At 47.3% G+C, this 22,313-nt stretch overlaps 1 protein-coding gene across 2 annotated transcripts in view; it reads left to right on the forward strand.

Annotated features, from left to right (window-relative positions):
* The first annotated feature begins 2,066 nt into the window (after nt 1–2,066).
* LOC142011603 (adhesion G protein-coupled receptor F5-like) overlaps nt 2,067–22,313 on the forward strand; it is a 73,733-nt gene continuing 53,486 nt past the window's right edge. For both annotated transcript variants that reach the window (XM_074991357.1, XM_074991358.1), the window contains exon 1: nt 2,067–2,366. The gene's annotated coding sequence lies outside the window, so the exon portion shown is untranslated. The remainder of the gene's footprint in view (nt 2,367–22,313) is intronic.

Genomic DNA, 22,313 nt, shown 5'->3' on the forward strand with positions numbered 1-22,313 from the left:
GAGGAATGAAATACGTGGGATCAGGGAATTATTTAAGGCATTGGTCTTCTGCCTTGGTGCTAGTAGGGAGGAGTCAATCCTGGCCACTTCTCATAGAATCTTTGTGATAGGATCCTCAGGTGTCTGCTGGAAGCAGTAACCCATGTGCATACTGAGATGTTGGTATGCTTGCCCATCCTCACAGAAGGCCATGAATCCCTAAGGTGGCATGGATCTGAAATGGAATTGTCTGCACCGAGTCATTTCTACTGCCATCTATATGCAGGGAAGTGCACTTCCTAGCACTGAACCAGGGAGCCTGGCTGGTGACACAGGCCATGATATTCACTCTGTGGGCATATAGGTTGAAACCACCTAAGACATAGGACATGGAACCAGTCATTGGACCTAAGTAGAAAATGATATAGCTGAGGGGACAGCCTGGCTTCACACAACCGTGGATAGGAATGTCAGGAATCTTTCCTTCCATGGAATAGATGGTGGTGGTGCAGCCTTCACTAAGTTCCCAGACCACTTGAAGTATGTTTTCAGGCATCCTGTAGCATGGCCAAAACGTGATGGTGGTTCATGGATCCAAAAGCATTAGTTGAGTGGAGTGATGCTATGTCTCTGTGTCTTCCTGGCCATGTGGCTGTCATTCTGAAGGCAAAGTTGTGTGTGTAATAGCTTTTGCATGACATGAAGCCCTTCTCGATGGAGCAGGATGGGCCAGTGTGTGATCATAGCCACAGGGCAGTTAGCATACAGTTTGTACGCTGGGGAACAGAGAAAGATGCGTTTCCAATGGTTGGCATCGTCCCACTCGCCTTCCATGTAAACGAGCAATAGATGTCTTCTGGAGCTGGTATGGACTTTATTGTGCTTGAACGCATAAATGTGAGCAAGTTATGATCCGTTGTACCTCATTACTATTAATTTTTAGATCTGTGATCACTTCCTCTTGATCTGTTAAGACAATGGAACAATTTCAACAGGCAAGTCTGAGAGCTCCACTCTCCTCAGGTGGTTGGGCACTCAGATAAGAAGCAGGAGAGATGGGTTCAAGTCCCTACTGCACATTGGATAGAGCAGGAATTTGAGTCCAGGCCTTGCACATCCTGACTGAGTTCTCTAACCATTGGGACTTTGGACAGAAGGGTTGCGCTGTTACCATTTGTGGCTAGAGAGCTGACCCGGCTTAGGTGCCTGCCTCCAGGAAGGAGTTACCAGCTGTGATACCTAATGGAAGGAGGTGGTATGTGCCTCTCACTGAGAGCTGGCTGCCTATCTCAGCAGAGGGGCAGGAGTTATACCACACCCCTCTCCCGCTCCTAGCAGTCAATCTCTCCCCAGCACTTGAACATTCTGTGAGGCAGCCAGGTGCTTGAGCTTTCGGCATTGCAATACTGAGTCTAGGTCTCCTGTGTGGATTGAGCCACAGTGTCCTGGTCACATCTGACAGCAGGATTTCAGCCCCTACGCAGTGTTGCCTCTAATTTTTTCCATTTGGGGCAGAATACATTTTGTTATGTGCACCAAGGCATCTGTGGCTGCATGCACCACTTATAGACACTCATGTTGTTGACTGAGAGCAGCCGAGTATGCTATTCTAAGCTGTTAGGTGGCACCTGGTTCTCTCCTGGTTGGCTGCCCAGCACTCAGCTTACAAGGAACACTGCACCTAAGCCAGTTGTCTTTTCCATTTCACACCCACAAATTACCCAAAAATGAGGCAAAAGGAGAAAGAGTGTTTGCCTTGTGTTGAAATTAAATTGTCTGCCACTTCCATTGGCATTACCCTCCTTCCTCAACACACACACACACACACACACACATTTTCCCACAAGCACAGGAAACCCCTCAGAAAACAATTTCACTCTGACATTTCCTTGGGTTCCCTCCCTCTTTCCTGGCCAAATGCTAACTTTGTGTTTCAGGCCTGCCACAGCAGCAGAAGGCAGCACACCTCTGTTCTCATGAAAACTGAGACGCTGGGGAAAACCGGCCCTGCCCATAAGGCACAGAGCCATTCAGTCCCGTACAGTGTTTACAGAGTTCCACCCTGAAAGGCAAAGGATGGGTCACAGCCTCATTGGCCACAGGAAAGGGAGGCTGGGGTCGGTGTTGGATGTTATTTTGATTTGTTCATTTAAACCCAAAGGTTCTTCCTGTCTGAGTGTCTCTGTCTGAGAACGGCTCTCAGGTTGTTCTCTTTTTCCCAGATGGTTCAACACAGGTTTGCCTTGCTGTTGTAACTGAGCTATCCAGGAATCTGTGGAAAAACAAAGGAGAGAAGTTGAGAGAAGTTCTTATTTGGACAGGGAGCGTCCTACCTACTGCAGGAGAAAAAAACTGCTCAGAGGAGCTTGGCATTTGCTTTCCTTCAGGTAAGGACAACAGCCATTCCCCTCAATATGGGAACTCCTTTGGTCAGGACATTTTTCAGGACCAAACTCTCAGTTTATGGTGCAAACCTGTGCAACACATCCTACTTCATTTGCTTCGTTAACTGGTCCTGCTAATGACAGGTAACAATTTCCTCCTCCTCCCCCACTACATAAACCTGGAATCTGTTTCTTATCTCCATTTTTCATCTGCCAAGGTGGGTTTTGCCCAGGAAAACTCATGACCTAATTCATTTGTTAGTCTTTAAGGTACCACAGGACTGCTTGTTTTTTGCAGAGTAACTCAGTCAATGAAGCCCATGAAAGCTTACACAAGCATAATTGCTGTATGTTTTGTTTTAAGGTGATAAGATGACAGCTTCCAGCACGGTATTTTTAGCCTGGGGCTGTGGGAACTAAACTGTGTTCTTTTGCTCTGTTCAGTGAACCTTTTGTGTAGGTTTTATCTGAGACAATGACTTAGGTGACATTCACTGCAGCGGAGATAGAGGTGCTGTATTAAGCAGGCATTGCTTCTATGTAGAAAACAAAACAAACCTTGTTGCTTACAATTTATTATCAACCTCTGAGACTTTTCAAAAATTTTAAAGAGTTTGACTGTTTCTCTCGGCGATGACAAAATCATGTGTCCTTGCTCAACATCTCCTCTGGGTGGGATTTGCAGTGCAGACAAATATGACATAGTCCATTCAGATTATGCCATAATTGTTTTTTTAAACATTACCTCTTGCCTTCTTGCTTTGTTGTGTTCACATTGATAATGCAGGGTATTAAAGGAAAGGAACCAGAGATAGTAAGTGAAACACAGGAAACCTTAACAGGAGACTTCCTTTGGGTTTCAGTTATCTTTATTTTCCATCACTTTTTCTACCCTTCCCTAATTTTTAGTAACATCCATTTATCTCCTGTTAAGTTCTATCCCAGCAAAGCAGCCATCCTCAAGCTGTGAGCCTTTGCGAAAGCCCACAGGCTTTCAAGGAAAATCAAATTTTTGGGTCTCTGTGCCTGAGTCTGTTCTGGTATGGCTATGACCTTAAGAAGTGGGTCTGTCCCATGCAAGCTCACCTAATAAATTATTTTGTTAGTCTTTAAGGTGCTACTGGACTGCTTTTTTGTTCTGACAGGGAAAATCAGTTCCTTTTGACATGCACCTGGCGGGAGGTTCTGATGAGGCTGATTCCAACACTGTAGTCTCATGTAGTCAGATCTTCCGTATGGCATAGGTGATACAACCTCACTCAGGTAGCTCTGCATCAAGCCCAGAGGTGAAAGAAAGATAGTAAACCTTGGTGTGCCACTCCCGCAAGAAGGAGCTAGTTGGCTGGGGTGTTTGGCTGTAAGAGGAAACGTGACCTGTTCCCAGCCTGCCTCCCAGGACCCTCCTGCGGGCTGCTTGTTAAGCAGCAGCAGTCAGGCAGATGAAAGGGGCTGGCTAGTAGTATGCACCCCCCCCACACTTCTCTGGGACTACCCCAGCCCTGACCCCCCCCCACTGAGGGCGCCATTTTAGGAGGAGTGGGGCTCAAGCTCACACCAGGATGCCGCTTGCTGTTGTTCCCCCTCCATTACCGTCCGGGAGCAAGGGGGAAGTTCACAGATTTCTGCATTGCTCCCATTCTGACGGGGGAGGATGGGGCAGATGAGCTGTGCGCTTTGCTCTCGCTCCCTGACAGTGACAGGAATGGGAAGGACAAGCAGCTTCTTACCCACCCTGAACACCTCCCCCTCACCTCCCAGACCCGAGTCCCCCACCAGCCAAGCCCCCAGCCCTGATTCCTGCATCTCTCCACATCGCCACACCCTGCCCTGCACTCCCCTCACACCACAACCCTGAGTGCTGCACCTCCCACATTAAATCGAGTGCTACACTTTTCAGCACAGCAGGCAGGAGGAGTCAGGTAGCAACTGCGTGAGCCACAAACAGCTCCTTAAAGAGCCATATGTGGCTTGGAGCCGGTCAGCCACCTTTTAAAAATGGCACTGCCAGCAGCACCACAGGCCAGATAAAAAGGTCTGTGGTCTCAAGTTACAGAGGGGGAGTGGGAGGTTTTATATTAGGAAAAATTATGTCACCACAATGGTGGTGAAACACTGAAATGTGTTGCCTAGAGAGGTGAAAGAATCTCCATTCCTAGAGGTTTTTAAATCCCAGCTTGACAAAGTCCTGGCTGGAATGATTTTGTTAGGATTGATCCTGCTTTAGGCAGGGGACTGGACTCGTTGATCTCCTGAGGTCCCTTCCAGCCCTGGGTTTCTATGATTCTATGATTCCATGATATTTGCCAGTATCCCCCAGTCAGATCCAGGGTACTTATAAACTTTGCTCTCCCACAGCATGTCCAACAGAGCCTCAGTTCTGTGTGTAAGGTAGCGATCAGCCTGAGCGATAGGATTTACTTTCTATAAGCCACACAGAATCTCACTGTCTTCTCCTTTTGGGCACCATCACTGTAGGAGATGCCAAGGGGCTTTTGGACTTGGTGAATACTCCCACTGCCAACACGCTTTAATGGAGCTCATATTTCCTTTCTTTGAGCTGGAGTTAAGCTTTTCTTCATCTCAAAGCTCTCAAGAGGCATCTTTCCCCTGCTTTCAGCAATCATACCAATTAAATGGACTTATGCTGTCTCTTCATCAGCACAACAGACCATGTCTATATTTACCTCCTTTTCATGGTATGCTTTCAGCCTGTTAACGTGCACTGTCTGCACGCTTCCCATACCATGGGGTCCTGTCACATCAGAGATAATCTCACTAAGTCTTTCCACTACCTCAAAAAGTCCATTCTAAATGTTTCCATTTTAATTTTCCTCACCGGATCTAACACCAGCACCATGTCACCTATTCCAAATGTTCTTTCTTCAGCTTGTTTGTCATATGATGCCTTCAGTGCTTCTTGGCTTTCTTTCAGATTCTGATGAACCAAATATAATATATCCTGCTAAATTCCCCAAATGAGTCACATACCCAGCTGCTTCTCCCTCAACATTCCCTCCCCAAGAATTACCAACCAGATCTAGGGGTTCCCCAACTGGCCACCCATATAGCAGTTTCTCATGGTGGACCCCCATGCTTTATGAAAATTGGCTTATGAATGTGAATATGTATAATTCAAAGATGCTTTATGAGAAGTCCATTGTGTAACATGTTATTTTAAAAGTTGTAATGTGTTGAATCTGTATATCCTAATTGTGTGAAAGTATCTTTGTTGTATGTGAAATTAGAAATATTAAGTGGGAACCTGTTTTATTAGTCCAGGTATTCTAGTAAAAGATATTAATATACATTAGGTAGTTAATGACTGGGTGACCAAGTCAACAACCTGTGAATGGTTTTGTTTTTCCCGTAAGCCTAAACTCTGCTTGGTCCTACAAAGACATATGACCAGACCACCTAATTCTGGCACCTATTTTGGATCTGGTCCTTTTACAGTTAAGATGAGAAAAAGTTTGAGCTTAACACAAAGAATTCCTGCTTCAGGCAAGAAAGATACAAAGAGGGGAACCAAACAATAGGGAGTGGCCAGATGCCATGAGACCCCCACTTATCACCCAATATGACCTTTGGAAACAACTCAGACTCAACAAGAGGAAGGATTGGACCCAAGCTAAGCTGCTGCCTAGCTTGTGAAAGGGATGATTAGAACAACTGTTAGTGTAAGAATTTGCATGTAACAAGTTTCTTAATATATTAAGATTGGCTGATGTGTTTTATTTATTTTGGACTAGTAACTGACTTTGATCTGTCTGTTTTCACTTGCAATCACTTCAGTCCTACTTTTTCTACTTAAAAAAATACACTTTTGTTTATTATCAAGCCCAGTGGAAATAATTGTTACTGGGGAAGTGGAGAGCAATAATTGTACAGATCTCACTTTCATTGATAAAGAAGCTGAACTTACAAGTTTTCTCTGTGTAAGACTTTTATACAGAGTAAGATGGATTTATTTGGGGTTTTGGTCCCTTTTGAGGGTTGTGTTCCTGGGTACTGTCAATGGTCTTAAAACTAAGGCCTCCCAGACTGGGGCAGGTTCAGCACCTGTGTTGTTCTGTTGGGGGGCTATTACCCCACCTCTCTTCCCTGCTTTGGGAAGACCAGAGCTTCTGACCCAGCAGGACAGGGTGGAGGGGTGACCCAGAGGATATGGAGGTGGACTCAGTGTTGTGGCTAGCACACTGGACGATAATCCAAAGGGGACTCTTGTGATCCAGCTCATCACACAGTTCAAATAGAGCAAACCCTGTAGATTCTTGGGGTACTTTCCAGTAGCCATACAACAGATATGGCAGCATAATGTCCCAGTCATTCTGGTGCCTGTTCACACACATTTTCAGCATAGCTTTCAAAGTTCCATTGGCCTGTTCCACCGAACCATTCGTCTGCTAGTGGAGAAAGGCACTGAGGTACTTTCCCCCCATGTGACTCCTGCCACTGCTTAAAAACAGCTAACGTAAAATTACACACACAGCATTTCCTTAAGGAAACCCACTCTGCTAAATATATTGAACAAGGCTATTGCACTGCCTCTGCCTCTCTATTAAAACAATGCTACAGCCTCAGAATTGAGCATGGAAAAATCTGCCATCACAAGGACGTTTTTCCACCCATGCCTGGAAGATTTTGGGAGTGGTCCCACACAATCTACAACATCTGGTCAAATGCCTCCCCCATAAGGGGCAGAGTCTGGAAGAGCCTCTTGCTAGGCCCCCTTTACGCTTCTTACATAGTTCACAGTTCCTTCAATACGCTCTCACTGACCTAAGAAGATGAGGGCAGTAGGAATTTTGCTTCAGCCTGTCACATGTTTTGCCTACAACGAGATACCCTGCAAATGAACCATCCTGAGCTAGTTTTAAAAATCTCTGCAGTATCCCTCAGGTATCACAAGCTGTTTGCAAACCCCTGCGTGGGGATGCTTTCTTCCCACAGACCGTTCTCTATACAACAAACTATCTTGCATGGAAACATCCTACCTCTCCCTTTCCCAGCATGGACATGACCCTGAGCCTCATTCCTGGCTCTCTCTAGGGCCACATAATTGTGCTGTGTCATAAGCAATTTTTAATGGGTTTCCTTCAAGCTTAGAACCATCTCTGACCCCTCAAACGGCCAAGGCAGTGAGACATTATCTGTCTGCTCAGTCTTCTTCTTGGTCACCAGCCAGGATATCCCCCTCAGAACCATATCTCCTTTGTGACCTGGTTATAACGTTAACTCAGCCAGGAGCATCTACTGTTATTTATCACTTTAACCTCCGCTGGAATTAAATCTCAGACACCATTCAATCCAATAGCCTTAAAAGCCTTCCCACTTGAGGCAGAGTTTAGCCATTGGCAGTTTCACAGAGTATTCTGAAAAAAAAAACCAAAAACAAAAAAACAAAAACAAGAAGTCCTGTAGCGCTTAAAGACTAAGAATTTTATTTATTAGGTAATGAGCTTTTGTGGATAAGACCCACTGCATCAGATTTGGAGTAAAAATAAGAATCCAGAGTATATCTAGTGGGGAGAAGGGGAGGAAAAGGAAGGAGGAAAAAAAGAAGGGGGCGTCAGCAGTTATTAATAGGACCCGTGGAAGTAGTAAATTAAGTAGGATGGATTCCAGTCCTGTCAATATCAGCGGTGGGAAAATTGTCCTTGTAATGCCCTAAGATAATTGAGATGTCTGTTAAGTCCCAGGTTAAATGTGTCAAATTTTCAAATGAATTCCAACACACGTCTTCCTATGTAATCCAGTGGCAAAATCCTTTTGTAACAGGAGGGCCAATTTAAGGTTTATTATTGTATGTTGTTGGAAGTTGAAGTGTTCCTGTTGTCTGATTTATGTCCATTCATCCTTTGGTGCAGGTAGTGTCCAGTTTGTCCAATGCACATGGTAGGGAGACATTGCTGGCACACGATGTCATATATCACATAAGTGGATATACAGGTGCATGAGCCCCTGATGGTGGGCTGATCTGGTTAGGTTCAGTGAGCGTCTCTATTATAAATATGTGGACAGATTGGGCAACTGGGTTTGTTACTGGGATAGGTTCCTGGTTTAGTATTTCTTGTATCAGATCTCTTTTCTATGTGTAAGGACCTGCACACAGTAAAACTGCTTCTCGGGGAGGCAAGCTCCCCAGCCTATGGTCCTGTTCATACTCCACCCCTGTTCCACCCAGCTCCTTCCTCCTCTCTGCTCGGCTCCACCCTGCTCCCCTGTGTCACTCTTCTCTTACCTCACCCTCTCTGCTCATCCCTTCCAGCCAAATCCCCAAACCCAAATTTAGCAAATACTTGGAAAAAATGCTTTTCTAAAATTTCATTCGAAGGAAAATGGAGCATACGTTTCACTGCATGCGAGATTGTGAAGGCCAGACATGCAGATGGGGCCTAATTAAAAGCATGAATTTGGGAATAAAAATGTCAGTCACAGGTTATTCCACATACCTTGAAGTTTGTTAAAGATTTATTCGGAAAAACTTTATAGTTAGGGCAAGTCAGCTGTCTTGCTGAATACGAAAGTAAATATTATGTAATATGTAATGCAGCTCCTCTCCTTTTTACATTTTCTTAAGCAATATTTAGAAGCTGATTTTCTATTTTAAATGTACTCTTAAGCCCTCATAAAGTAATCATTCCAGATAACCACATATTTAACGCACTGCAAAAGACATTATTTTAAATTAATCAGTCAAAGCAGTTTAGTAGGTACATTGCAAAGTTTATTCCTTTTAGAAAAAGGGACCATTCAGTAATCCCTAGATTTATGCAAGGGTTCTGTTCCTGCACATCCTTGTGTAACCCGAATTTTGCATCAGTCAGGGGGTGGCATTTTTCCCTGGCAGAATGCGCGTTCTGCAGTCAGGGAAGCAGCAGGAGCACCTGGAGCTCCTGTTGAAAGATGAGTCCTGGAGTTGGGGGGGGGGCAGCTGGGGAGGGTTAAGCCTGGTGGTGGGTTGAGGCCATGGGAGAGAGGTTAAGCCTGGGGTGGGTTAGTGCTGCAGGGGAGTGAGGATGGAGTTGAGCTGGAGCTATGCATGGGGTATGGGGGGAGGTTGAACCAGGGTGTGGGGGGTGTTGAGCTAGAACCACATGTGGGGGTGGTGAACCAGGCCGTGGGGGGGGGGGCGGGTTGAATTGGGGCTGTGTGCAGGAGGTTTGAACCAAGGCAGGGGGTTGAGCCAGGGCTGCACATGGGGATGGTGAGCCAGAGCTGTGAGCAGGAGGTTTGAACTGGAGTGGGGGAAGTTTAGCCAGAGCCATGTGTGGGGGAGGGGGTAAGATGGAGCCATGCTTGTGTGGTGAGCCAGGCTAAAGGGTTTTAAACTGGGCCACGTGCTGGGGGCTTGAATTGAGGCAGGGGAACTGAGCCGCAGCTGAGAACGGGGGTGGTGAGCTGGAATCCTGCTCGGGTGGTGAGCCAGTGGCCTGTCTGAACCAGGGCCAGGGGGGCTGAGCCAGAACCATGCATGAGGAGTGGTGACCCAGAGCCAGAGCCGGGCGTGGGGCTAGGGGGTGAGCTGGAGCTGTGCATGGGTGGTGCGCAAGCCTAAGGGGTTGTTGAGTGGGGCTGCATGGGGCCAGGGGTGGAGTTGAGCCTGGGCTGGGGGGAGTAGGCAACTCAAAGTCGTGTATTTGTAGGTTTTCCTGTAATTTATTTTGTGTGATCTTCATAACAATTGACATGTTTATGAAAAATCACCATATATTTCTGTTAAAAATACATTTCCAAAGATTTTAGGCACAGGAAAAGATTTTATCTTGGTAAGACACTGGTTTTGGTGGAGGAGTCCCTTAGAACTAGTTCATCAAATAGTCAGAAGTAAAGAACGGGAAACTCATTTTCCCAGCTGCCTGGAAGAAAAGGAAAGTTCGTCTTCAAGTGATTGTTCATGTCCATTCCAAGTTGGCGTGTGCTGGCGCACGCCCAGTCACCAGAAAGTTTTTGCCCTAACCCGTAGCCACAGCGTCGTTGAGCTGCTGCAGGTCATTGGAGCTCTTGCTTTCTCTGCTCAAATCTTTAACTTGTAGCCTATTGTAGTGCAAATAGTTCTTGAAGAAGTGTAAATAGTTTTAGTACTTGATAGTTAGTCTGAGTGTTTTAACTAATAGCCGAAGCACGGCCTTCTGTCCCCCTCAGCGCCTTGGCACTGGGGAATGCCTGGCTCCCCAGGCTTTAAGACTTGTTCAAATGCAGCAAACGTGTGCCGAAAAGTGACCCCCATTCATCCTGTCTGATTTCATAGAATCATAGAAGAGTAGGACTGGAAGGGGCCTCGAGAGGCCATCGAGTCCAGCCCCCTGCCCTCATGGCAGGACCAAGCACTTTCTAGACCATCCCTGAAAGCCATCTATCTAACCTCTTCTTAAATATCTCCAGTGATGGAGATTCTACCACCTCCCTTGGCAATTCGTTCCAGTGTTTGATCACCCTGACAGTTAGGAACTTTTTCCTAATGTCCAACCTGAACCTCCCCTGCTGCAATTTCAGTCCATTGCCTCTTGTTCTATCCTCAGAGGCAAGGAAGAACAAGTTACCTCCCTCTGCCTTATGACACCCTTTTAGATAGCTGAAAACTGCTATCATGTCCCCCCTCAATCTTCTCTTTTCCAAACTAAACAAGCCCAATTCTTTCAGCCTTTCTTCATAGGTCATGTTCTCTAGACCTTTGATCATTCTTGTTGCTCTCCTCTGGACCCTCTCCAATTTCCCCACATCCTTCCTGAACTGCGGTGCCCAGAACTGGACACAATACTCCAGCTGAGGCCTAACCAGCGCAGAGTAGAGCGGGAGAATGCCTTCTCGTGTCTTGTGTTGTATGTTTGCTTGGGGGAAGGACACTGTCCAATTTATAAGGCCTTTAAGCCCAGAACTTTGAAAGATAGGGCCCATCGCCTTAAAGTCCTCTTAATGGAGGTGGCTCTTAAGCCTCCAGAGTCTCCAAAAGGTGTGGAGAGCGTACCGGCGCCATCAACCACAGTGTCACCTAAGGACTTCCAGCACCGAGAGCAGGTGCAGGCACCATCACCTTCTCGGTGCTATAGGAGTCAATGTCCAGTGCCAATGAAGAGGATGAGGCACAAGAGGTATCGCTCACCGAAGTCAAAGAGGGTGGCCTTAAGTCCAAGGCTCTGGCGCCTGCTGACAAAGGGCAGGAGGTGCGTACATTGAAGTTGGTGCAGAGCAGGAGCTCATAGGCGCTGGACTTGTCCTCAGCACCGGAGGTGTTTCAAGCAGCACAAGGACTCCTTCAGATGATGGTGCTGGGTCCTTCTCTGTCTGTGGAGGACAGGTGCTATAGTACTAAAATGGAGTGATCAGGGCTTTTGGGCATGACACTGGCGCCATCCTCTGCGCTCATGTCAACACCAGATCCAACACCATATTCGGTGCCGAGAGCTCCGGTGCTGACCCAGCAGACTGCGGGGCAATTTCAAGTGCCCTATACTCCAGCACCAGCACCGTCCTTGATGCTCATGACATTGGCGCTGGCTCCAATGGGCCTGCCTTGGTCATCTGATTCTGAATTGACATCAGAGTTGGACTCCTTCTACTCAAGCTCTGAACAGAATGGGAGCTCAAGAAGGTTGCACCATAGCCATTGCAGGCACTGTAGTCATTGCTCGGACAATAAGAGTTGGCCACCAGCTTCGTAGGCAATTCAGCAGTGGTCCTTCTTGTCCCTGTGGGCATTTCACGAGGCACAGGGCCAGGCCGTTGGAGTTCTGGACCTGCTGACACAGCAAGAGGGGAGACTGCATCATCCCAGTCCCCAGTTGCTGCATCTCACAGCATGGATGATCCGTGGCTGAGGGACGGGGAGCTGGCCTGTTCAGATCCCATAAAGGAAGTATTGTTAAATAGTAGAAAACCCTTCATGAGGGTGATTTATTTGGCTAAGTGAAAACAATTTTTGGTGTGGGTGTCTCACAGAGGGCTTTCTCCCTGGCAAGCCCCCGTCCCATTGGTTTTACATTACCTATGGGGTCTGGTATAGGAGGGCTTGTCCCTCTCTTTGGTTAGGGTGCACTTGGCTGCTATCTCAGCCTTTCACCTGGGTCATGGAACATCTTCTGGGTCCTCAGACCCCATAGCCAAAAGGTTTCTGAAAGGTTTAGACAGAATCAAGCCCCAGGTTCAGGCACCACTATCCCTGTGGGATCTAAATTTGGTGTTAGCCAAGCTTATTGGTGCCCCCTTTGAACTCCTGGCTACCTGCTCTCTGCAGTTTCTGAGTTACAAAACAGCATTTTTGGTGGCACTCACCTCAGCCAGGAGGGTGTCTGAGCTGAGTGCACTTTCAGTGGACCCCTCATACACAGTGTTTCACAAGGGTAAGGTTAGGCTGAGACCTCATCCCGCATTTTCGCCTAAGGTGGTCTCTGCGTTTCATGTTAACCAAGACATTTCCCTTCCAGTATTTTACCCAAAGTCCCATGCCTCCCCAAGGGAGCAATGTTTATATATCTTGGAAGTTAAAACAGTGCTGGCCTTCTATATGGACAGGACTAGGCCCTTTAGAAGAATGTGGCAGTTGATGACAGGATGAAGGGCCTTCCGGTCTCCTCCCAGCGGATTGCCTCCTGGATCGTGATGTGTATCAAGGAGTGTTGCAAGCTCACGGGGGTTCCTCCCACTCCAGTTAGGGCACACTCCATGAGAGTGCAGGCATTCTCTGTGGCATATTTGGTGCAAGTGCCTATCCAGGACATCTCTAGGGTGGCCACCTGGTCCTCAGTTCATATGCTTACAGCACATTATGCTTTGATGCAACATGCACTGGAAGATGCTGCCGTAGGAAGGGCTGTCTCACAGCCCATTTGAGGCTCCAACCCCACCTCCTAGGTATTGGCATGTATTCACCTAACTTGTAATGGTGTTCTTGGAGATGTGTTGCTCATGTCCATTCCAAAACCCTCCCGCCTTCCCCTATGTCAGAGTACTCAGCGAGAAGGAACTGAGCAGTGGGGGATGGGTTGGGCAATGCATATATTGGTCACCATATCGGCGCCACTGCAAGGGGTGCCGCACCGACCCTGTGGTTACTGGTTAGGGTAAAAAGCTTCCGGCGACTGGGCATGCACCAGCGCACACCCAACTTAGAATGGACATAGGCAACACATCTTGAAGAACATCAGTTACAGAACAGATAACTGTCTTTTGTCCCTTTAAGGCAGGGGTGGAGAACCTATGGCTTGTAAACTTCCCTCCCTCTCCAGGGGTGCAAGCCAGAACTGGCACTCCAGCCATACAGGGGGCTACCATGGCTGGCGTGCCAGTGGAAATCAGCTCCACCACTGTGAGGTAGGGAGAGCCCCATGAGTCATGGGCCCAATTTAAGCAATCTGTGGTTGGATCCAGATTGATGGGGGTGGGGGGGTGGAGTAGCTCCCTGGCAGGGGGAAAAAGCTCCTGTGTTACAGGGAAGCATTCTGTACAGGCACTGCCCCACCATCACTCCCATTGGCCTGGTTGGTCCCCAGCCACTGTCCGCATCCTGAAACCCTCCTGCACACTCCCTCCCACCCAGACCCCTCACCCCCAGCCTGATCCTGTACCCTCCCTCCTGGCCAGACCCCTCATCCCCACCGTACACTACTCCTGCTCCTCCCTTCAACCTTCCCAACCCCAGCCCACTCCTGCACCCCTCCTCCTGTCCAGACCACATGCTGTGCACCTCACTCCACTCCCTGGAAGCCCCTCCCATGCACTGAACCCTTCATTTTTGGCCATACCCCAGAGCCTAGCCTGGGCCCACAAAATCTACCGGCCCCAGTCCTCCTAGGCCTTTGGATTGAGCATTGAGCATAGTGAGGTGAATGCCTTTTATTTCTGCTTCACAGTCAGGGGAGGGGTCACATTTGTGTCCCCAACTGATTTTTCTTTGGGCTAGTGGTCCCTGACCTAAAAAGGTTTTCCCATCTCTGCTTTAAGAGCTCTTTTCAACAGGAGGGCAAAAGGAGGGTAGGGATGGAGAGAAATAACTGAACTCTTTGGAAGTAGGTTTTTGTATTATAGTAATTAAAATGTGTATTTTAGACAAGGATGGTCTTTTGAACCGATGTGTCTGAAGGTCCAAGTCTTTAAGGCTAAAGCTGAGTATTCAGATTGTAAAACTCTACGCACAGATTTTTAACAGATGTGATTTTATAAAATTCAGTAACAAAACAATGAACTATTTAGAGCAACACTAGGTCCTTTCGAATGGTGAGCAATAAAGGGGAGTGTCAGTCAGCAGGCTATGCCATCATTTTATCAGATTATGACAGTCCACTGTGGGACGTATGCGGCAGGGCTCATGAAACATTCACTTGCCTTAATACCACCATGTAAGGGCCGATCATACTTGCAGGGCTTACATTTTGGTGGGTGCAGGGATTGCATGGAGCTAGTATGGACAGCACCACTAGGCACCTGAAAGAGGACAAAAAATGACCTATCTCCCCTCTGGTCCAGAGGTGAATTTATGCCAGTTACACGTGTTTCTGATAGGAGCTGGCTGGAAAGCAGCTTTCCTCTGTCCCAGGAAAAGCCGATATATTAAAGTTGTTTCATTCCAAATCAGAAGAGAGAGGAGCAATGTGAAGATATAGCCCACGGTTATTGATGATGATGATGATGGTGATGATGATGATGATGATGTTAACAGGAAATATTCTGATAGTGGCAGAGCACTTCATCTTCATTATCTTGATTTTTCTATAGGATAAGACTATAATGAATCCAAACACAACATTTTGTTCTAATTAACATTTCAATAATTTTCCAGCAAAAAAGTGGGCAGCCTTTTATCGTTTATCCCCAGTGGAACAGTGTCAAAGGGTCAGACTGAGGGAACCCCACATTAGAATAATCCAGACTCTGGGGGAAACTGGGATCTGGATCCTGTCAGGAATTTTACAGCCCAGACCCTCTATAGGGAACCCTTCCAGAGGCACAGCAAATGAAGCCTCACATGGAAGGCCCAGTCTCAGTGATTTGTGCCATAGGAGACAAAGTCAAACTAGGCAGGCTAACAGGTATAACTATCTTGGCATTAGAAAAAGCTCAGGAAGGGGAAACAAAACATCATAGGTCTGGAACAGCTGCCATATGAGGGGCAATTAAAAGGTCTGGGACTTTTCAGCTTAGAAAAGGGGAGATGAAGGGGGGATCTGGAAGAGATCTATATAGTCATGACTGGTGGGGAGAAAGTGAATAAGGAGAAGTTATTTACTTGTTCCCATAACAAAAGAACTAGGGGTCACCAAATGAAATTAATAGGCAACAGGTTTAAAACAAACAAAAGTATTTCTTCATGCAACACACAACTTCTTGTGGAACTCTTTGCCAGAGGACATTGTAAAGACCAGGACTCTACCACGGTTCAAAAAGAATTAGATACATTCACCGAAGATTGGTCCATCAATGCCTATTAGCCGGGATGGGGAGGAATGGTGTCCCTAACCTCTCTTTGTCCACAGCTGGGAATGGTAATGCAGGAGGGGTGGGGGGAGGGGGGGGAACTGAATCACTTGATTATAAGTTCTGTTCATTCCCTCTGGGGCACCTGGCATTGGCCACTGTTGGAAAACAAGACATTGGGCTAGATGGACCTCTGGTGTGCGCCAGTATGGCTGTTCTTATGTTTTTCTTGTCTTATGTAAACAGACATTCAGGCATTGCAAGCCTGAGTGAAGTCAATGTACTTGTTTCACTGAGCATTGGATTTGGACCAGCCTGATAAAAATCAAAGCATTTGCAGCCTTTTTCTCTCCTTCCTTTAATAGAACACAATGAATTGTGTTGCATGCGAGCAAGCGTCTGGGAACAAAAAACAGCAGTTTGAAAACAATAAATAAAACGATTTAGCAAATGTTAGGCAAACTAGGACTGACGCAGTTCCCACCCCAGGCTAGCTGATTGTGTGTGGTGCTTATCATATCAAGCTTTGGAGGACAGTGGCTTTTGCATTCAGTATCATGCACCACACAACTTTAATTTCTCTCTCCTGTTCCTGGTTGGAAAACCTGGATGGAACCAGTTTCTTAATGAGACACCTATCTGCTGCTGGCCACTACAGTGTTCATCAAATCACCCATTAGCTAATGCTTCCTAAATAGCTGGGGCTCCAAAGTAACCCCCATCTAGCTAATGATGCCCATAGAGGCAACAGTGAAAGTGATGGCTGATACTTTTCAGTGCCTTGGTTTATGGGTGGGAGCAGCGCAAGTAAGAGGGGCTCTGTCTCCTGTATCATGTCCAAAAGTTCATGCAGTTTTCCAGGCAGCTGCTTTGGCTGCCCATCTGGACCAGTTCCATAACCTCTGCTGCCCCCTGGAGATGCTACAGGCCCAGTGGCCCAGTGGCCATGCTGCAGTTCATCCACCTGCTGTGACGCTTTTGACTGTGCACATAGAGATGAAGGGCAGGTAACTATTGCACCAAAGAGTAAAACTGCCCCAGCTGCGCACAGTGGTTGAAGATGAGGCAGTCAGCAGCACTGTGTCCCAAAGGGTCTTTGAGACAAAGGGTCTTTGAGAACCAGGACATCTGTGCCAAGACAAAGCTTCTTGTATACCATGCGATGGTTGTTCCAACACCACTGTACGCATACGAAACCTGCACAACAAACAAGCATCATCTGAAGACACTTGAACAATATCACCAATGCTGCCTCAGGAGAATCCTAAATATCTCTTGGGAGGATAGGCACCTGAACACTAGTGTCCTGGAAGAGCTGAACATTACCAGAATTGAAGCCATTATCGTTCACCAACAGCTTTGTTGGACTGGTCCCAAGGTCCATGTGTCTGATCAGCACCCTGCAAAACAGATTCTGTTTTCTGATTTGAAGGTAGCACAAAGGAGCTTTTGGGGACAGAGAAAGTGATTTAAGGACAAGCTGAAGGTACACATGAAAACACATGGCATCGGTGTCAAGACTTGGGAGAGCCTTGCCCAAGATAGTCCCCATTGGAGAACAGTAATCCATGAGGGTGTGGAGCAATTTGAGAGGTCCTGCCACAGCGCAGATGAGGAGGGGGAGAAAGAGAAAAGAGTTCAAAAATTGCTCCACATCCCTCCAACAACCACTATCACCTGCCCTTTCTGCGATAATACCTGCGGCTTCAGAATCGTGCTGGCCAGTCATCAATGGACTCAGAACTAGGAGGGTGACAGGAAGACATTCTTCTTGTGATCGAGTGACCGACAAAAAGGAGAATTCCCAAACACCATGTTGAGCATTCACTTCACTGTTAACTCTTGATACCAGCAAGCTGTGGCATTAACAAAGATTAACTGAAGTGTTCCATGCTCGCTTGCTGGTATGTCACAGTCCCAGCCTGAGCTCTTAATCTATTCTTGCACCTTTTTCATGTTTAAGCGCTCTGAGGCTGTGGCTTTGGGCAGTGCCCAGTATAACCCATGGTAATCTTTGGCTCGTGGCCATTACAGAAATTCTTAAAATTAACACCAGCCAACTCAGAGACCAGGTTGTTACCTCCAGACTCATCGACAACCCTTCCTCCAGCACATGGGATTTCTGTGGCTTGCCTCATCCAAATTGTAACCCAGTCAGATCTGTCTGAAAAGGTAGAAGACTGGAACAAGCACTGCCTCCAGAGACGTGACTGTAAATTATGAATGAGTTAAGGAAAACTCACTTAGAAGGTGTGTCTGGCCATTAGCCCTGACAGCTCCTGTTAATGCTTTCACATTGGATTTAATGGTGGAGGCTTCTTTCCCCTGATGCTTATGACACGAACTTGGAGTCATGTTACAAAGTTGTGTTTTGTGCATACATAAGGCAAAGCCTTGTAAGCTCATGGCAGCCAGTTCCCTAGAAGCATGAGCCCCTGGGAATGCTGGGATTGGGTTTTTGTTAAACATGGTACTGCTTTGCAAGCTGCAACATTGCTGATGTTTCAACAACCTGTAAATATTCCTGTTATGTACAGGACTGCTCGAACTCTGAAAATTTTTAAAAACAACCAGCCTGATGGTCTATGAGTGTGGCTTTCTTATAGTTTCCCCTTGTCAATTAAATGAAAGGTAGCACATATTCTATTGCAATTACAGACCTCATTTTCTCAAGTCAATTACCATTTTCACCCTTCTTTGTTTAATCCGGAGTGAGTCATGCTGACGGAACAAGTCAGACCACTTATTGAGTGATTTTCAGAGAAGTTGGATCTTGTGTAGGGAAAAAGACAGTTGTTTGATAAGACATATCAGGAAACAACTTCTTTAAGTGTCTGGTGTGTTGTTGATTGTGACAAATGCCTCTCTGGTTGCTTTAAAAGGAGTCCCAGCCACAAACCCCAGCCATTTTTTAGGAAACAATCACAATCCAACCAGTTCATCAAACATGTTGAGCTGGGAGCAGACAGCTAGATGAGCGGAGATAGACTTTTAAGACAGAACAAATCAAATTCAAGGAGCTTGTCTCATGGAAAACTGGACGGGTAAAGCAGATTACTTGCCCGGGTTTCATTTACAGCTGTTTCATTGGACAGAAAGAGGTTGGGTTTGTAGATGGCACTTCAAAGACTCAAAGAGGGGTCCTGTGGCACCTTATAGACTAACAGAAATGTAGGAGCATAAGCTTTCGTGGACAAAGGCCCACTTTGTCAGACGCAGCTTCTGACAAAGTGGATCTTTGCCCATGAAAGCTTATGCTCCTACATTTCTGTTAGTCTATAAGGTGCCATAGGACCCCTTGTTGCTTTTGCAGATCCAGACTAACATGGCTACCCCTCTGATATGTTAAAGACTCATTGACACTGAGCTCTTGGCTCATGGAGAGTCAGACTATCCCTCTTCTAGCCCAAACTGGTTCCTTGGTGTATGTATTCTAGGATTAGGTTGTACCCAAGAGTCAGATTTATTTTCAGACAGTGATTTGGCAGCAAACATGCATGTTTTAGTGCAGGAAATGGAAGCAAAGTTGTGTCTCTCTTGCTTTCTGAGCTGTTGAACTTTGGAGATGGTGAGAAGATGATTTATACTCTGGAGGGAAGAGTGAAGACACCTTGCCAGCCAACACGTCTGCATCAAAGTCAGAGTGAGGGCGAATCAAACATTTCTCTCCAAAGCTTTATTCCAACTAAAACTGGGAGGCTGAGTGAATGTGTGGAAGCTGTCTGCTTTTCTGGAAAATCTTTGATGCATTTTTAGAGGATCTGTTTCGGGTTGCTGAAAACAAAATGGGGCTGGGGTTTCTAGTTCTCTGTTTTGCCAGTAACAGCTGAAATGTTCTGCTTGAAATTGAGACAAAAGCAACTTTTTGGTTTTGCAGAAATTTTCTGCAGGAAAAAAAATCAATTTCTGCCCAACTCTGTTAGGACTTTAGTCACCCATGGTCACAATGCAAGAAACACAAAAGCAATGTTTGCGAGAGGAGGTAGGAAGGACTAGGGAACCCTAAATTAAAGTGCTTAGATGTTGCTTAGACCTTGTTTGAATTGTTTTGGGGACAAAACTAAGCAAAACTAGATCTAGATTACACGTGGGGGGGGGAGAAGGAAGTAAGAAAATACTGATGTTTATTGTGTTCTCCCATTGTGCTCTCAGTCTCCAAGGACATTATTTGATTTCGCTTTGTCATGCTGACAAAATGGTTCTAAAAAGTTTTCTTACCTCTAGCCACTGGTTTTTTTTTTAATAAGGCACTGTAGTGAGCCGCTGTGGCCTCCCGCCAACTAAGAGGCAGAGGAGACTGAGCAGGGGCCCTGGTGGGTGGGCCCGGAGCCAGAACACCGGTGGCCCACCCCTCAGAGGGTGGGGCCTAGAGCGAGAAGGGCCAAGGGCAGAGCTTGGGACCCATTAAAGCCTGCGCCTCCAGGCGAGGAGGGAGCGCCTTCGTGGGCTCCCGGACGCCAGGGGCAGAGAGCCCGCCACTGCCCGGCCAGTCGGGAGGAGCAAGCCCCCAGCGGCCCAGACCAGCCAGGACAGCTACGGATCCAGATGCTCCAGGGGACCTACCTGGACTTCCCATATCTGCTGGAGCCCTCACACCAGCAGAGGACCCCTTCCTTGGAGGAAACCCCAGGCCCAGCCAGACAGGCAGCGGCTAGCAACCACGAGGCCCCAGGAGCGGCCTGCCCCAGAGTTCCAGCAGACCCCTGCAGCCCCCCAGGCCCAGGATCACCTCGGACCCACTGTGCTACTGCCACCGAACTACCCCAACAATGTGGAGATGACTGACTGGCCGGAGCCCCCAAAGGTAGACGATTTGGAGGGGGCTGACCCTTCAGGACCCCCTGACCAGGTGGACTGGGACCCTGCCCCGATGGAGGTGGGGGTAGGAAGTGGCCCGGGGAACGCTGCACCAGAACGCATGGTGCTGTGGAGCGACCTGGATCCCCACTGCCGTGGTCACATGTAAGCGACCCCTAGGGCCCCGGGCCAGGTCGCAGTGGTGTGGGAGGGCCTGCGACCCCCGCCCCCCCTCCCCTCCTCGACGGGCTGCTGTCCCGCCCTGAACTGAGGGCTGGGCTTCCCAGGACAGCCGGTGTGGCTGCGGTCCCGTCCGGAGCTACGGGCACTGCCATAGCCCCGGGCGCCTACAGGCACATATAAATCACTATTATTCCTAAAAGCAATCTTGAAACACAAGGCTGTCGGGCATTACTGTGGATACAGCAGGCATTTGAGAGAGAAAATTCATGGTCCGCAGAAATACAGTAGACTCCTGACTTACACCTACACTGCATTCCTGGGAAACCTGGTGTAAGTAGAATTTAGCACAACTTGAGGTGGGAGTTACTTTTCTTAGCCCAGTGCTTTCTTTGTGCTGGTGTATGTCATACCAGTGCCTTGGCAGCCCCAGATGGGATTGCCAGGGGGATGGTAGGGGGGACCATCGGCCCCGAGCCTGGGAGCCATCCAGGGCACAGAGCCTTGCCAGCAGCTCCAGCCCTCGGGACCCTGACGGTGGCAGTGGCCCCAGCAGCCCCTCAGTGGGGAGCCAGCTGTGGCACGGAGCCCCACCAGGAGCCCCAGCTGTGGGAATGCTGGTAAGGGGAAGGAGTGGGGAGCCAGCTGAGGTCCCGGGAGCTGGAGCTGCTGGTGGGGCTCCATGCCCCAGCCAGCTCCCAGCCCCATAACTGCCAGGATCCCCAGCCCTGGCCAGGTCCCTGTGACAGGAGCTTCTAGTGGAAGCTCCTAACTGAGGATGGCACAGAGACTAAAGAAGCCTCCAAAATTGTACTTGTCAACCACAGGAGCGCGTAACTCAACTTGGAAGGCGTTTGCATGTGTACACAAATGACACACATCTCAGGGTGTACTGTTCAATCTGAGTTTTAATATTTATTTGCATTAATGCAAGATATGTGCAAGCTGAAGAGGCATGAGTCGGGGGTCTACTGTAATGCTTTTCTGCAGTTTCATTTTGTGCTATTCCAACATGAATGATATAATGTGATAAGCACATTTTGCTGACCTTAACCAGTGGTTTTGTTAATTTGCTTATATGGCATTGCCTTGTAATTTTGCTTAATTTCACATTTAGTGCAATCCCAGGAAATTTAGGTCCATGTTTATTAATGGTATGTTATATCATGCAATGTATTGGAAAGAAATATTAAAATAAAGAATATCAAAACAATGCACTTGTTCAGCAGGAAAATAATCTTTCTTACTACACTTTTCTGTGTAAAGAAGAAAGCAATGAAAGCTCTTTGTACCTTCCTACACAGAAAAAATTTGCTTAATTAAAAGACAACTGTAAACACCCATTTTGCTATACTGGATAATTAAAATGAACAGCTCAGTGTTTACTTAATACAGAAATATATGCAATGCACTAATAATGTAATGAGTTTGTGACTGCCTTGACAAGAGGGAGGCACTTACTAAAGATACAGCTAACTGGATGCTTGTTCTCAGTTATGTGGCTGCTTTGATGATGCATTTGGACAAAGAGTCTGGCCCAGAGCATTTGTGGCTGCACACAAA

Source organism: Carettochelys insculpta, chromosome 3 (genome assembly GCF_033958435.1).
Source record: "Carettochelys insculpta isolate YL-2023 chromosome 3, ASM3395843v1, whole genome shotgun sequence".
NCBI lineage: Eukaryota > Metazoa > Chordata > Testudines > Carettochelyidae > Carettochelys > Carettochelys insculpta.